This window comes from Rhamphochromis longiceps, linkage group LG13, assembly GCF_057381845.1.
Source record: "Rhamphochromis longiceps isolate RC_006_pf linkage group LG13, R_longiceps_female_GT1.1, whole genome shotgun sequence".
In the NCBI taxonomy this organism is placed as follows: Eukaryota; Metazoa; Chordata; class Actinopteri; order Cichliformes; family Cichlidae; genus Rhamphochromis; species Rhamphochromis longiceps.
The window spans coordinates 8,544,264-8,549,995 of NC_140569.1; positions in this window are offsets into that span (position 1 = coordinate 8,544,264).

Here is a 5,732-nt window from a genome sequence, read left to right on the forward strand (position 1 = left end):
GGAGAGGAGAGGGGGAGGGATAGCAGGAGGAGGGGGCGGAAGCGGTGACGTAGTTTACATTTTAACGGAGGGCCCACGACGGCTGCAAGCCAAAGGGTCTCTTGACAAACGCACTCTCTCGTCTTTATTTCTCGAAAATCCTTCATTTTAAACCTCAATTGTCACCTTTGTGCGCATATGAAATCCTTCACTGGGCACAGTGCAGATAGTTCACAGAAAGGAACCCCCCCCCAACTACATTCCAGTGTTAACACCCTTCAACGCAATAAATCAGCCTTTATTATCATCATGATATTACTTATTTAATATTTATTCATAAGATCTAAAAGTATAGATCTCGTTATTAAGCAATATAATAGCACCGAGTTGCTCACAAAAACCCCCAATTTTCGGGGGGGGAAAAAGAGGCAAAGTTCAGACTTCAGAAACTAACATAATGCCTGATGAATCAAAAAAGATTAAAAGCGATTGCTGGCTAATCGTGTTAACTTTTTAGCACCATATCAGCGAGAGACTATCTGCTAATCTCTTATTGCCTTTGTGCCGTGAACTACTCTGGGGATTGAGGTCTTTAATACCTATTGATTTGCTAAGGTGTGTGTAAGTTAGATGATTAGCCTGTTTTGTTTGCTCTGAGTGCTGCCAGATTTGTGTTCCTGCCCCCAAACAGTTGCCAGTATTGTTTTCAGGTTCATGCCTAGACAAAAAAAAAAAAACAAGAAAAAAACAAGAAAAAAACAGAGAGACAGAAAAGAAAAAAAAGTCTTGTTTATTACTGTGGTCGAGTAGCGCCCTCAACTGGTATTTCCTACAGCTTACACATTTGGACTTACTGGTTTTGACCAGTAATAATAATAATGTCATTCTGAGAGTTCACAGGGGACAATGTCAGACCTTGAAGTAAAGCCAAGACATTCCCTCTAAGTTTTCACAGTCTGTGTTCATGCAGTTGATGAAAATATATGTTTCCAAGGATACATTAAGACAAATTTTTCATAATATTTATTTATTAATTTATTTGTTTATGTTTACAGAGGGTAACTCAGTGAGCATTTGCCCTCATATCAGTAATCACGACATACTTTTACAGTAGGTTGCACATGTACTTAGTGTTGTCTTTAGAAACATACTTCTTGATGATGTATTCACGAGGGGTTGTGGGGATATGTGGACTTTTCTCTTAAAAAAAATAAAAGAAGCACAGAAATACTATAATAGCTATACCAGTATTCTCCAACACAGTGACGTCTCTGCCAGGGCCAATTTAGCAGAAGCAAGTTTTATTGTATGTAGTAAAACTATGACATGTGCAGCAAGCGTACTGACATTTGTGCAAAACAAAGAATGTATGAATGGTTGCATGCGCCAAATATAAACAGTCCATGTGTTCAACACTGACACGGTGTGGTTTGAACGTGTAACTTCAGAATGTAGTCATCCTCCACAGCCCACTGGATGGCTTTGGAAAATGTGAAGGATATACATTTTCAACATTTAACTGTATTTTCACAACTTTTACAACATTTTCTGTTGACAAAGACCTCCCCATTGGCATTCACGCAACACCAAAGTAATTAAATGGTAGATTTCTGTCATTTCAAACATTTACTTCTTGCAATTTAAGCCCATAGAGTCACGCTGACAGATATTTTTAATTTATTACAGCAGCATTTTATTATCATGTAGAAAAACTGAGACATACTTTTGAAATTGGGCTTCTTTTTCTGATATTAGATGTTTAATTGATTATAAGTGTAGTTACATTTCTGTACACTGTGGCCCGCAATATAAAATAAGTTTGACATCCCTAGCTATACAGCTAATAACATTTAACGGGACCCAAAAAGATTAATATGCATATTTGTCAAATTGTCAGTTGCTGTAATGAAATATTATTTACTGTATTAAAAAAAGTCAAGATTTTCCTATAATAGAATGTAAAATGTTATTGAATTATCCAAGACCATGTCCCCATGTTGCAGTTGTAATTAAGAATTGTCTTTGATCCCCTTAAAAGTACAGCCAGTGGGTATAGTGTTTTATACTATGTCTGGTTTCTGTCAGAAGTTATGTTGTTTTTGTGTGCTTGTGCTGTCCTAATATTTGCTTTATATTCCGTATGTACTTCATGCAACAGAAATTTCCCCTTAGGGTGTTAAGGGGTCATTCATCAACAGCTCTCCAGTGTATATAAACAGTAAATGAGTTCTCTCACTCACTCACTCACACACACACACACACACACACACACACACACACACACACACACACACACACACACACACACACACACACACACACACACACACACAGCATACCATTTATTTCAGTGGAGTAAACACTATGATTTTAGTCTCAGCTTTCCATTTCTCAGCTCTGGGAAATGTATTATAGTATCATTTTACAATAATTAACATACTTTTGAATGGCTGCATTCAACAGTTACTCCATTTAATAAAACTAGTCACATTTAATGAATCAGGTTGTATAGTCTTGTAGTTTGTAAGGTGCTATTTGATCAACTGGGACCTCCTAATGTGTAATTTCACTCATTGTATTAATCCCAGTAGTGATACAATGTAGCCACACATTTTTATTTTTTTATTTTTTTTGTGCACTAAAAGTCTGTTTTTTCACAGATGATCTGTGCCTGAGTTTGGCACTTGTCCATCTGATCACGATTTGTGTGACATGTGATTGAGTCAAGAGTTATTTGGAAACCACTTGTGGTCTCAAATCAAACTTACACAAGTATGTTGTGAAAACTTGAAAACTTTCCAGTTCAATAAAATACTTTTCACACATAATTTTACTTCTTACTTCAGTTTAATTAACTATTATGACTTTACCGCAAAGTATCCAGGTATACAGTAAAAGATGTAAAAGCAAGGATTAGAAAAAAATCTACAGTATCAGCATCAGAAAACTTGTACTTGTAGTACTCATTATTCATATTAGTGGTTAATGTAAATGAGAAAGGGTGATTTTGATTGAGTCACAAGATGTCTGGAAACCATTTGTGGTTCCATTTCCAACTTTCACAAGTATTGTGTAAAAACTCCAAAAAAAAGGTCCATATACACAAAAACAGTCACTTTAGAAAAGGAGGAGACATGCTGTGTATTACACTTAAATCAGTTTCTTTCATTTGAACAGTATTATACTGTGACACCTACAGTAAGAGAATGTAATAAGTCTATACAGTCTATTACTCTTAATCGCAGATGAAGATGGAAAAAACATTAGGTAATTATGATAATTCTTCACCACTGTTCACAACAGACAACCTACTGAGGAAAAACTGACCAACTTAATGGACTTTACAATTGTGGAGGTGTCTTATATCCTTTTGGGGTGGTTGACATTTTAAAATTTAAACAAAATGAACTGGTGAGCGTAAATGCAGGAGTTACATTGGTTTTATTTATAAATATCTAAAGTCCAGTCCAGTTTACTGTGCCTGTGTGGTGAATGGTAAATGGACTGCGTCTTATATAGCACTTTTGTACTCTAGCTGAGCATTGAAATGTGCTTAGATAGAGCACTACTGTGATAGAGATCTACTGCATGCTGCTGTTTGATGCTCCAGGTGTGTAATAAATTCACAAGACAACCTTGTAGGAAGAGCAGGAAGCGGCAAACCAATAGCAGCTGTGTGAAACTATAGTGAGAGGTGTAAAATTTGTCATACATGAGAGGAATGCAGATCTCTATCGAAGTTGGCATCAGTCCAGCTGATGGGGTTTCTGTATTGTAAAACAAAAAATTGTCTATAATTGATATTAATAATCGTTTAATTTGAGTTATGATTATTGACCAATTTTTCTAATTTTAATTCTTTATTGTTGCGTGTTATCCTGTGAAGTACTTTGCAACTGTGATGGCATGCCACACATGGTAAGCTCCACACCTCACCACCCGTTGATTCATCCATCCATCCATCCATTCGCTTCCGCTTATCCCTTTCAGGGTCGCGGGACCCGTTGATTCACTTTAGTTTAATTTACAGTCACTACTTTAATATATTCTACTTATTGTTCAATATTGTTTCTTTATTAAATGTATGTATTTTTCGATCACGCCTTCCAATGTTTATATGGCGTGCACACATATTAACCTTGCAAGGTCAAAGTTCTGTTTTATGTTATATTAATGCATCTTTCTTTGTTTGACTTACCTGGGGTTTGGCTTCTCCTCCTGTCTGGCAAAAGGTGTTTATCACTGACAGCCTAATTGGATAGAACCACATGCTTCATTGCCTGGGGGGTGGAGGGGGGGTGGGGTTTCATGTTTGTTTAATTGTTTTGTATTAGTTGGTTATATGGCAGCCAGTTTGTTTTCCCCCGTGTGTGTCATTTGGTTTAGCTAAACCAGCAGGTTAGTTTATCTTATGTTTGTTTGAGGTTTTGTTAATTATTATCTTGAGTTTAGTCTATTGAGTTGACCTCTTTTATTGCTCTGCCTGTTTAAGTTTTGGCTTTGTTAAATATATCTTCATGTTTTTGGGTCAATAAAACCCCCTTTTTGAATTAAAACACCTGTGTCCTTTATGCTTTACTGCTTGGTCCCTGACAGTAACATTGTTTTGAAAGGTGCTATATATATATATATAAAATTATTATAGTACTTAAACTCTAATATAAATGGGAACACATACCGAAATATATTAGTTTAGTAGGAACAAGGGGAACATGCAAACTCTATAAACTGTTATAAAAATGTTACTTTGCCACAAAAAAAAAAAAAAAACACCAAGCAAAACCACTTGTGATCATAATTACATGCAACTGTTTTGGTTCTTCCTTGGGTTCATATGGATGGGTCCTCTTGTGTCTGTGGTGCAGAAAGGATGGCAAAGGGATACTGAACTCATAATGTTGTTTCCTCTTTATTTTGGTACAAAAATCATCATCATCTACAGTGTTTAATGCAACTGCAACATTCAGGACTCCAGCTTAGGATTAGTTAATGAAAGACTAATGTAACATAGGTTCTTACATCACAATGTTTTCAAACTCTTCCTTTATAAATTCTACTTCAAACCAATTGTGTGATCATATAGTGGCAGTAATATTTCATACAATACCTGACAAATAAGAGATGCTGCTTTTACTTTCTTTGACTAGCAACAACAAACCAATGTCTTTAATTTTGCTCGTATACAACACATGTATTGCCATTCTTTGTTATATGTAATGCAAATATTATTGCTGTTCTACAAAAACCTCATATCAGCATTTCGAGAACTAAGACCATTATTTTCACTTTATACTTGTGACCATACACTTCAAAATGGTTATCAGGCTGTAAATAGCGGTCCATAAGAACCAACATAGCCTTCTTTCCATGCAAATCCTTTTGTAAGAGCTAGAGCAAGTTTTTGTACAACATCAAATACAGCTTTTATTTAACAATGCCCACTTACTATACAAATCACATTACACAGCTGTCATCAGTAACGTGTTACGCAACGGCAACTTTCAGGTCTGTAAACAAGCATACAAGAAACCTTTAGTTTCTCCAGCTCCAGAATCCAAAATTAACCCTGTCAGGGCAATGGCTGCCCTCCATGGGGTTTTTTGTTTCCACAATTCATTGTATAAATGAAAACATATGGAAAGATAGCTGTAAATAACTCCATCCATTTTCTGCAACTCATCATGATTCGGGTTGTGTTTGCAGCAGTCTGAGCTGAGAAGCCCAGCCACCTCCTCCAGCTCATCCAGGGACAC